The 12,024-nt window shown below is 42.1% G+C and overlaps 1 protein-coding gene across 14 annotated transcripts in view; it reads left to right on the top strand.

The window, feature by feature from the left end:
* The window catches only part of lrrc8db (leucine rich repeat containing 8 VRAC subunit Db), a 105,534-nt gene that overhangs the window by 16,882 nt on the left and 76,628 nt on the right, over positions 1-12,024 (top strand). For 13 of the 14 annotated variants that reach the window (XR_011357941.1, XR_011357942.1, XR_011357939.1 and 10 more), the window contains one exon: positions 7,940-8,074. The gene's annotated coding sequence lies outside the window, so the exon portion shown is untranslated. Of the gene's footprint in view, positions 1-7,939; positions 8,075-8,933; positions 9,019-12,024 lie in introns of all 14 variants that reach the window. The other variant, XM_069939144.1, reaches the window with a different exon arrangement.

Below are 12,024 nucleotides of genomic sequence, written 5' to 3' on the forward strand. Positions count from 1 at the left end.
TTTGCCCTAATCTGTCTTGAATCAACTCCCCCAGATCTTGAGGCTATGTCCCCTCGTTATTTGTCTCCCTGCTTCCATCTTTTCATAGTTTTGTTTGTATCTAGAACAGTTGTTTTCAAAGTGCTCCCAAAAAATTCACATTCCACCTTAAGCAATTCTATGCCATAGGTGCTCTGTGATTAATAAGGGATTACTTCAGGTGGGATGTGAGTGGGAAGGGAAGATTGAGAACCACTGCTCTAGACCCAATTGTTATTGAAATATTTTGCTGAAGAAAAATTGTCATTGGCCCATTTCCTTTGGAGTTCTGAAACCGTGCACATAACGAGTCAATTAGGTACGAGCAAAACAGCAGTTTTCAAACTTTCTTTTTCCACTCACATCCCACCTGAAGTAATCCGTTACTAATCACAGAGCACCTATAGTGTAGGGATTGCTTAAGGTGGAATGTGAGTTTAGGGGGACAGTTTGAAAACCACTGCTCTAAAACACACATGTCAAACTCTGGCCCGCGGATATAATTATATTTGGCCCGCAAGATCGTATTAAATATATATTTTAGAGTTGGCCCGCTGGCTGTCGCGCCAGTATAGCGCATGCACACTGAAGGTGAAAATGAAGATGCCGGGGATCGGAGCGCTGCACTCAGCCCGCCCAGCTACCGGACACACAGACGCGGCTGGAGTTGGGGACCATTCTCGCTGGGTCTGCGCTTCAGCGGCGACGCCGGACCGAACGTCTCGTTGGCGATGCCTTCCCCCTCGCTCCGTGTGCGGTGGACCCTGCCTCCCGCTCCTTTTGTTGGAGACGAGCCCGGCGCCGTGAGATCGCAGTTTAATCCCTCTCCAACCATGGGAGGGGGGGTGGGAGAAACGCGCTCTTCTCAGCCAATTCCTCCACCGTCCCGGACGCCGGCGTTTCAACGGGGGGTTCGGGTGCCTTCGTCAGGCGACCGACCTGTTGGTCCAAGACAAGGGGAGTGCGTACAAACTCCACACAGACAGCACTTGAACTCGGGTGAACGTGGAGCTGCGACCCCCACATTCCACATCAGGACTGTGTGTAAGATTGGGAGCAGTGAGATGGAAGCTTATTTTGTTCCTGTGATTTAAGCCTTTCTTGGGGTGGGGGGGGTGGGGTCCTTCTCTGACCACTTGCCTAACAATTAACTTAATCAGATGTGGAGTTACCACAATACAACATTTCTCAACCTTTCTCTTTCCACTCGCGTCCCTGTGCCATTGGTGCTCTGTGATTAGTAAGGGATTGCTTAAGGTGGTCTGTGGGTGGAAAGAAAAAGTTTGAAGACCACTGCTTTAATCATCCCTCATTGACTCGTCATGTGCATGGATTCAGAATGCCAAAGGAAATGGGCCAATGACAATGAAAGAGTTTATCCAAAACTATTATTAAACATTTATTTTAATAAGAAAAAGTTTAACATTACATATGTTGAAAGAAGAGAAAACATGCAGATGTTGTTGAAAATTTTCAATAAATATTTAGTTCGGCCCTTGACTTAGTCCAAGTTTTTAATTTTGGCCCTCCGTGAATTTGAGTTTGACACCCCTGCTCGAGAAGATCCTGTTCACCCATCTGAACACTGGTATTGTTCTTGGCTGCTTGATCTCCTATTGTAAACTCACCCCTTCGTTTCTGGAATTAAACTGGTGAATAATTTCTGGAACCAACCTGGTGGTATCTCTTTGGTCTCTGAAGTTAGTGAGTTCAAATAATCTGCTGTTGAGAAAGAAAACGTCTCTGGCAACCAAATCTGGCTTCAGTACTATGAATGTTCCCATACTCATTTAACAAATGTGCACTTGGCCAATGGATTTGTGTTTATGAATAAATAAATAAAAACACACAGAAATACTGGAGGAAATTCAGCTGGTCTTGCAATGTCCATAGGAGGTAAATATATTTTACCCAAGTTTCAGGCCTGAGCCCTTCTTCAAGGCTAACATCTTGAAGCGTCTGCAGACTTTCACATTTCACGTCAAGAATAAATAAGTGCATGATGTGAGAAGTAAAACATTCAGTCTCTCATTATCTGTACAATATTGCCAAAAGGATTGACTCTGAATGAGTGGTGTTTGTCAAATAGTCCTGGAAAATGAGGTGTGTGTAAGGGGTGGTTGTGATGGGTTCCACAGAAAAAGCAAGTTTCTAGTGTGTTTGAGAGTTGAACAAATTAGAAGTACGGGTTTGTTCTGGATGTTGTCACTGCAGCTGTTCTCTGTAGTCTGGTGGGCCTAGGCCCGAAATGTTGACTGCCTTTTGATGTCTGTAGATACTGTGCAACCTGCTGAGTTTCTTTTGTGTACTGCACTAGACCACAACATCTGCAGATTTCTTGTTTAGCTGCTGATGTATTGGGGAGTGGGAAGGACATCACAGCTGGCTTTAGTGTTTACACCAAGAGAGAAAATTAGCCCAGGCCATCACAGTCCAAAAAAAACAGGCTTCTGTAGGAAAAATACTTCAGGGTTCAAATGATTTGTCCATTGAATTTCCAAACTGATTCTTGCTTTACTGGCAAGCATTTGCTGTTTGCATGAAGAGCTGTTCATATTGGGAGTACCTAGCACTCAACTACACTGTGAACCATTATTAGGCCCTTTCAAACTGCCTTGTAAAATGGGATTAACCAGGCAATTTGCCTGGTTAGCGCCCCAGTTAGTCGGCAATTAGAAAGGATCTGACCTGGTCAACCCCGCCAGAATCCAACCAGACTCCTGACCCACCTTGGAGGTAGTTCGGGAACCCAGTTAATCTTTCCTAGGTTACGTCCACAGGCAATTTGAAAATGAAAATGACTGACCCATGTATTCGGGTGACGTCAGCGCTTGTGTGCTTGCCTCACTGGGCAGCCAGCATCCGAACATCTGGCAGTACTTCTGGCGAGTAGGTGACACGTCATTTGCGGGAGCGGGATCCCCCTTAAATCGCTGGGTTGGCAATTTAAAGGGTAGATTGCCCTGCAATTTTTCTAGCACCTTTACCCCAGTAATCGCACGTGGGTACTAGGAGGACTACCCTCATGGGGAGAGAGGATGAAGGGATTGTTCAAGTTTACTACAAACAGACTGTACATGCACAAGCAGTCAAAATATTGTTTCTCCGGACCACAGGGCCCCCACATACACAGCACTTAATAATAACAGTACCATTTCTGACCAACAAATGTAAGAAAAAAAATCTTTAACTTTCTGTGAGAAAACTGGCTCGAGGAACAACCTGCAAAATAATCATCGAAATGCAACGCATTTAGAGCAATGCTTTTATAATGCTGGTGACCTGGGTTTGAATCCAATGTAAGGAGTTTGTATGTTTTCCACATGTCTCCGGGTGCTCTGGTTTCCTGGCCCATCCCAAAGACGTGTGGGGGTTAGTGGGTTAAATGGTGTATTTGGGCAGCATGAGCTCATGGGCTGGAAGGGCCTGCCTCCGTCTTGTAATTCTCAGTTTAAACTCCCTCCCTCCCAAAATCATCATATAAAGTTAGTCATCTAAAGCAGCCACTCTCAACTTTTGTAAATTTGGTTACGGCCCCCTTGAGATTCTGCTCAAAGTTTATTGGCCTCCTTCCCTGTGAAGCTGTCAAGTTTAGTTGGTTTCTACTATACGTCTTTCCTACCACCCACAGAACAAACACGCAAGATGTTTTATGACCTCAGTCTGTGGGCCCCATTCGATGTGTTGTGGGTTCTGTGGAGAATGGCTAATTGAAAGTATCATTCATTGCTCTTTTTAGATGTGCAATATTCAAGTGTGCCGGAGAAATTCAGCAGTGGTCAAGCTCGGGGCCCAAACTGTTGACTGCCTTTTATTTCCTATGGATGTTGTGTGATCTGATGAGTTTATGAAACAAAAAAACAATTTGGACAGTAACAGACACTTTTGGTCCACAAGCCCATGCTTCCCAATTACATCCAATTGACCTCCAATCCCTGTACGTTTTTGAAGGGTGGGAGGAAACTGGAGTACCTGGAGGAAACCCACACAAATCACGATGAGAACGTGATAGACAGCGGGGGATTCAAATGCTGGCACTGTAACCATTTCTCTCGCCCTTTTGTGCATTGCATGACCTCAGCATCTGCAGATTTTTCTTGTTTACCTCTTTTCCGACGTGGCTAATTGTATATTTTCAGCACATATTGTTTAAAATGATCGGAGTAGGAATACAAGTTACCGGAAAGGTGGTGCCAACGTTACCACAATGTGCGGCAATTGGTGTTAGCCATGACCTGTTGATTGCTTGTGGGTTGGCACCTACTTTAAGTTTTATTTAAATTTTATTTTAAATTTTTTAATCCAGACATGCAGCACGGTAACAGGCCATTTCAGCCCATTAGTTCAGCCGCCCAATTACACCCCATTAATCTACACCCCCAGTACATTTTGAACTTCAGAGACCCAAACCTGACATTCCTGCGCATTATTGAGGGTGAACTACATTTGTGGAGAATTCATCCTTGGGATGAGGCAGGAAGATTGCATTTTAGATTTCTATCATCTGCACTTGTTTTTCCCCTCCCAAGTTCAAGCCCCTGTCTGCATTTTAAAACTGAGCAGTGACGTGTTATTGTTGGTGCCATGGGCAAAGTGTATCTCTGAACTAGATCACAAAAAAGGACATTATTTGTTATCGAATCTTCCTCTGGGCAAATTGACTAGTGAATTTCCCACACTACACTGCAGTAATGACTACACATCTATGTAGTGTGGTGAGATGTTAAGTGTTTCAGAGAAAACCAAGTTATCTATGTAACTTGTGAAGATATCATTGCTTTTGCCAGTGTGGCTAGCCACATAGGTTCTTTGCAGTGTTGTATAACTTCCTCTGCCGAGATAGTCTATTAGGCAGTATGGGTGGGGTCAGCGCCGAAAAAGTGTTAGAGGAAGGCATTAGGGTAACCGGGTTGGGCACAGTCTGACAGTCTGACAGTCGTAAATTCGGTCAGCGGGGCTGGGGCTGCGCTGGCGGTGGTCTCTGAAGTAGCAGCCGAAAGCGCTGGTTTTATTGCATGGAGAATCACTAGCTGGACACTAGTGACACTTGACACCCGCTAGTGACGTGGGCAGGGGCGAGTCTGATGGTGGGTGATGGCCTGAGCATATGGGGGCACAGCACCTCGCAAGGGTGGGGCCATGCCTGCAAATGCCCCCCTTGGCTCCAACTGTGTGGGTAATTTTAAATAAAATTAGAAACTGCTGAAAGCGGTTGGAAATGAGGAAAGTGAATCAAACTTGCAAGTGAAGAGTCTTCAACTTGAAAGATTAAGGCTGCTTCTCTTTCCACAGGTGCGGCCTGATCTGCTGAGTGTTTCCATTGATTTCTGTTTTAATTGGCAGGTTCCGGCATCTGTATTTATTTTGTACTTGTTCAATGTGTAATTTGAAAGTGCTGCTCTTCCCGTCATTTGAGTTGTCACAGTGTGAGCTTTTACATTGCGCTTTCCTCTTGGTGAGAACGAGCCTTCATTAAAAACCAATAATGCATTAACGATAATGAGTTTATTGTCATTTACAATGTGCTTTCGCACCAAAATTCTTGTTAGCTGCAGAAATAAACTGGTACTTCACAAAAGGGAAAAAATACAATTACAATGCTATACTTTACATTAAAAAGATAATAAATACAGAAAATAAATATTCACAGTTGCAATAGTTTAAAATAAAAGGTGCTACTACAGTGCAGACAATCCTTTTATGGTGTTGGGCAGTCCATGGTTAGTCTTATAAAGGGGCGGTTCAAGAGCCTGATTGCTGTTTGACAGAAATTGTTCTTTCACCAGGAGGTGCTGGTCTTCAGGCTTCTGTACCTTCTGTCTGAAGGTAGCAGTGAGAAAAGGTTGCAAACAGGGTGATTTGGGGAGGGGGGATCCTTTTGCCTACTTCAGGCACCACCTCACATGGATGTCTTGAATTAATTCATTAGGTTCTAAAGTGTTCCTCTGCAGTCCACAGTTATATCAAGCAGGTTTGTACCATGAGTCAGTTTAGAAAGGAAGAATTCTTCAATCACCATGCCAGCTCCCAAATTATTTTACAAACTATGATGGCCTTCTCGTGGAAGAAATGTAGCAGTGTACAGTATACTTCAAGTTCTGACCAGCTAATTTGATGTAAGGAAGTTGGCTGAATGCAAAGTATTAGCTATGCCAAGTGGACATTTCTACTGTCCCACAAAATGCTGGCTTGGGATCTGCTACAGGAATCCCGTGTGGAAATGGACTTCTGACTTGAATCCTATCTGAATGATGAGAATGCCGCAAACATTGCACTCCCTCCAGTACTCCAGGTTTATGGAGTGGGACTTGAAAACCTAACTTTCTCAGTCTGACTTGAGAATCTCAGTGGCCACATCTGGATACAAGGGATTGCATGAGGTAACCAGGGTAGAAATGGGGTAACCATGGCTCCCAGTCCATGCTGTGATTTGTGTTTCACCTGGACTTCCCCGTCTTTCTTCACAAAGTCATGTCAGTGTGACTGCAGAAAGTCGGTGGGTCATGCACCATCCATAGGAAATAAAAAAACAGTCGATGTTTTGGGCTTGAGCCCTTCTTCAGAAGTTGCTATCCCTTTCCTGCTCTCTCATGTTCTGTGTAACCTCCCCTCAATTATGCCAATCTCTTCCTCTAAAGCAGTGGTTTTCAAACTTTTTCTTTCCACTCGCATACAACCTTAAGTAATCCCTATGCTATAGGCGCTCTGTGATTAGTAATAGATTACTTCGTGGTATGTGAGTGGAAAGAAATTTTGAAAACCACTGTATCTAATTGATTCGTCATGCGCACGGTTTCAGAACTCCAAAAGAAATGGACCAATGACAATTTTTCTCAAGCCACATATTTCAGTAACAATCGGGTCTAGAGCAGTGGTTCTTTACCTTCCCTTCCCACTCACATCCCACCTTAAGTAATCCCTTGCTAATCACATTGCACCTATGGCATTGGGATTACTTAAGGTGGCATGTGAGTGGAAAGAAAAAGTTTGAAACCACTGCTCTGAAGGTAAATTCCAAATCCGTACAACTCTTGAGGAATTCTGAAGAAACATCTTCACTGAATTGGATTTGGAGTCATACAATGTGGAAACTGGCCCTTTGGCCTAACTTGCCCAGGGTGACCAATATGTCCCATCAATGGGCATCCAGCCTCTCTGCATTTGGTCCATAATCTTCGAAACCCATGTATCCTTCCAATTTTTTCTTAACCATTGCAATCTTACTTGTCTCAACCACCACCTCGAACAGCTCATTCCATGTACCCACCACCGTCTATATAAGAGGAAAATAAAATCACCCCTCAAATTCCCTTTAAATCTCTTACCCTTCACTTTCAACACAAGTCCTCTAGTTAACAATTCCCCTACTCTGGACGAAAGACTCACTATGTTCAGCCTATTTATTCCTCCTTATGATGTGTATACCTCTTCTTGATCACCCCTCCATCCTGCTGCGCTTCGTGGAATAAAGCCCTAGCCTACCTAATGATGGTCTCAAGTTGTACCTACTGCTCAAATGAGGACACTTCCTCACTTGTAGACACTCTATCAAAACTCTTCATAATTTTACAGATGCCACCCCCAAGGAAATTGCTCAGCTTCCTTTTCTCCCAAGAATGAAGGCCCAGTGCTTGAACGGGCTGGTGTTTCATTGAGCTGGGCCTTCCTCACTGCAGATCTTTCAATGTTTTGCTTTGTGGGTGACACTCACTGGTGGCTGACCGCTTTGAGTTAGCATTGGAATATTGAGAACACTTAGCATTTGGTTTAAGAGTAAACTATTGAAAATTGAGGTGTTAATAGCTTCTGTAAAACCTGGAATGGTCTTTGTTAGGAAACACCAGTATATGAACAACAAGAAATTAAAGGAAAAACACACAAATTAAAATAACTTTTTTAACAGAGGTTTCTGTATATTTAGGAACCTTGCAGTCTGTCATCACTTTACGTAAAGGTGCAACTCTGCAGATGTCCATCCATTTCAAAATGGCACAAATGCTTTGACAGGCTCAACCAGTGGCGGCGAACGTGATTCTTCTGTGTTGCAGTTAACCAAGTAAGTCAACAGTCTATCTATCTGGGTGAAAACCTTGCAGAGTGCAGAAGTTATCCTTTATAATGCTATGAGTAATTTATAACTAAGTGTAAAGGAAGGAAAATCAAACTGCTGGAAGAACTCAGTAGGTCAAGCAGCATCTGCCAAGGTGAAGGGATGGTTGATGTTTGGGGATGAGACCCTTCATCAAGGTGGTGTATGGAATGGTGAGATAAAGGATGAGTGGTGATGGGTGGAACTGGAAGAGTGGAGTCAGTGTGGGAATTTAAACCAACCAAGGATAGAGGTGCAATATAGGTGCAGGAGAAGATCATACAGCCCTTCCAGTCTGCACCACCATTCAACATAACCATGGCTGATTGTATTGGCATTTCTGATTTTTTTTTCCCCCCTCTCCAGAGCCCTTGATCCCATTGGTCACTAGGACCACATTTAACTCCCTTTTGAATATTTCTTTCTTTTTAATTAAAAAAAAATGCACGCATATAAATACAATACATAGGCTGGAATATAAAAGACAGATAATTTGTACATTTTAAATTAAACCTTGATGATACATAGTGGAAATTGTCTGCACCCTTCCCAATCAAACTCATTATATCAAAATATTTAAAAAGGAAAAAAAAGGAAAAAGAACCCCCCCCCCCCACACCATTAGTCAAACCCCTCCCTCTAAACAAAGCAAACTTGCATACCTAATATACATAGGAAACAAAGGACAACATTTGGAAACCAGACAACGCTGTTCAGGAGGCATCCAAGCACCATTAAATTATGCTAATACTTCATGAATGGGTCCCACATCTTGTAAAAGTTCACCTTTACATCTTTATGTCTGATTTTTTTTTTCTAAACTTAGGAAGGACATGACCTCCTGTAACCATTGAGTAGGTGGAGTGCTGTCTTTCCATTTCATCAAAATTGCCCATCTAGCCTTCAGTAAGGTAAAAGCTAAAATTCACTTCTGAGATGAAGTCAATCATATTTCTTCTTGAGGGAAAAAACAAAACATTTAAAGGGCATGGTTCTAATTTTATCCTAAAAATGACTGATAAAGTTGGGAAATAATTTTTCCAAAAATTTTCTAAATTAGGACAAATCCAAACCTGTGTATCAATGAAGCCGTAACAATTTTACATTAAATCACATAGTGGATCAATATCAGAATTAAAAAGCGAGATTGTTTAACTTTTGAAATGTGCTCTATGCAACACTTCGATTGCAACAAACAATGTCGTGCACAGAAAGAGGATTCGTTGTTCAAATTTAAAACGGTAACTGGTTTGGTTTCCTCTCCTTCATCCTGCACTCTGTCAGTACGTGGCACTTCTGCTGTTATGACCTTGGGAACTCTATTTAATGCTGCAACATAGACTTAAACCAAAGAAAGATTTGTACATTTTCTCACTTTGCATTGGATTTATCATACATAACACCTAAATGTCAAGGTAACAGGCGTATCGCAATTGATTGACAATGTCTAAATAATGATTAATTATTCTGAATTCATTTAGAGGTTTTCCTTCTTGCAACTCTTGTTTACACAAATTGCAATCTGCAGCTGTTCAATTTTAGTCTTCATTTTGGTGTATATTGTTCACAGCAACAATATTGTGACTGTGACTTCAATGAAAGCTAATATCAGGTGTGAATTTTGTGTTTGGCATGTAGTCAAGATCATTGGGCTAATTATGGGCTTAATTTATGAAACTTGATCTGCGCTTTTAGGAAGAATGTTTTGAACCTTCAAGGCAGTAGGGAAAAAAGCACCAGCAGATACTGATGTTATTACACTGGTCAATAAAGATTTTGCTTCCTGGACACTTGGGTATATTTTATGGATTTTAGGATTACAAATATCACCTTAAGATTTTCCTATCACATACCGTTTTTTTAGATATAACCTGTCATTTTTTAAAGTCGACTTCAAGCAGACAAAGCCACGAAGTGTAACATGTCACTGAAAATTCATTTTGTGCGTTCGCATTTGGACGTCTTCCCCGCTGATCTTGATGCAGTCAGTGACGAGCATGGTGAAAGGTTTCACCAGAACATTGCAACCATGGAAATGAGGTATCAGGGCAACAGGAATCCATCAATACTGGCCGACTATTGTTGAACACTGACACGAGAGACATCAGGTGTTGAGTACAAATGAAAATAGTGGCAAAGCAGTTTTAGGTCAGTTGAAGTCAGTTTAGGTCAGTTGATCAAACATGCTAAATTCAATAAAAGTGAATTTAATGTTTCTCTAAGTGCCCACATGATACAGCAAATCTTAAATTATTTTTGTTTTCAACATGAAGTTGTCTAACAAGACATTATCTTTTCAGGAAGCCAACCTTTTGAACATATCCGTTGCTTTGGACATGATAGAGGGGGAGGGATGAAAGGGCATTGCTAGTCAGGGAAAATGTCTCAGTTGTGTGAAGTCAGGAGAGCCAGGTGGACTTGTCTACAGAAGCCATATGGGAGGAGTTGAGGAATTGGAAAGGTGTGACCACACTGATTGAGTTGTACAGGTACTAAGCACCTTACAGCCATCCGCACATATAACTGAATTTTAGAAAAAAATATAAAACAGAAGTGGTTTATGTTGTATTTCACAAACTATAATAGGGATAAGGGGCATATAAGAGCCAAAATATGCATACTTACCTTATTAGAGGTCCCAATGCTGGGCGCAGCCATCTTAATTCCTGTGTGAATTCAGTAGGTGCATACACAGTGGGTTCGCGTTTTGGAGTTCAGTTGGTGCATGTGCAAGAGTTAAGGATGCGACTTCAATATCTTTGGGCACTTAACTCTCGGACATGCACCAACCGAACTCCAAAACGTGAACCCACTGCGCATGCACACGGTATGTTCGTGTATTGAGGTTCATTTGGCACATGTGGGAGAGTTAAGGATCCAATTTTAATATTGTCAAGGAGTTTAACATTCGTGCATGCGCCAACCAAACTCCACTGCTTAAACCCACTGAAGGCTTGTGCATGCGCTTAGGAATCAAGATGGCCACACCCAGTCCCAGGACCCCGGAATACCGACTAACAAGGTAAGCATGGACCAGAATGTGGAAAGATTCGCCAAGTTGATCGACAAATTCAGGAAGCTTGAAGTTGTTATTGTCAAATATACGGTGAAAAAAGATTTAATTAAAAAGTTAAGGCTCTGCTACTCCATGGGCGCGGCACAATTCTGACTTGCGTCCATTCCGAGATACGATCGATTCTTCTGTCCCCATTATGGACATAAGTTGGGGACTACCTATATTATAGACTGAATTGAAGGAGCATATCTGTAGAGAGATAGCAGACTGATGTAAGAATCAGAATGTTGTGATAGTAGGAGATTTAACTTCCCAAATATTGACTGTGACTCCTATACTGTGGAAGGGGTGGATGGTTTGGAATTTGTGAAATGTGTTCAGGAAAGTTTTCTAAATCCATATATAGAGGTGCTAAAGAGAGAGGATGCAGTACTTGATCTCCTGTATGGAAAAAGGACAGATCAGGTGAGATGTATGTATGTGTAGGCAAACATTTTGGGTTTAATGACCATAATGTCATTAGCTTCAAGTTAATTATGGAAAAGGATAAATCTGGTCCTCGTCATGTTTGGAATCGAAATTGGAGAAAGGCAAATTTTGTGGAAATGAAAAAAGCTATAGAAAGAGTGGATTGGGATGTATTTTTTTTTGGCAAGGATGTGTTAAGTAAATAAATGGCCTTCAAGGTGAAATCTTGAGCATGTAGAGTTTCCATGCTCCTGTTAGGATTAAAGGCAAAGTTAACAGGCATAGGGAACCCTGGTTTTCAAGAGATATTTGTGATCTAGTTAAGAAGAATAGGGAGGTGTATAGCAAGTATAGGCAACAAGGAGCTAATGAAGTACCTGAAGAGTAAAGAAAATACTCAAGAAGGAAATCAGGAAGGCAAAAAGAAGACATG

The sequence above is a fragment of the Narcine bancroftii genome, chromosome 5 (genome assembly GCF_036971445.1).
Source record: "Narcine bancroftii isolate sNarBan1 chromosome 5, sNarBan1.hap1, whole genome shotgun sequence".
In the NCBI taxonomy this organism is placed as follows: Eukaryota; Metazoa; Chordata; class Chondrichthyes; order Torpediniformes; family Narcinidae; genus Narcine; species Narcine bancroftii.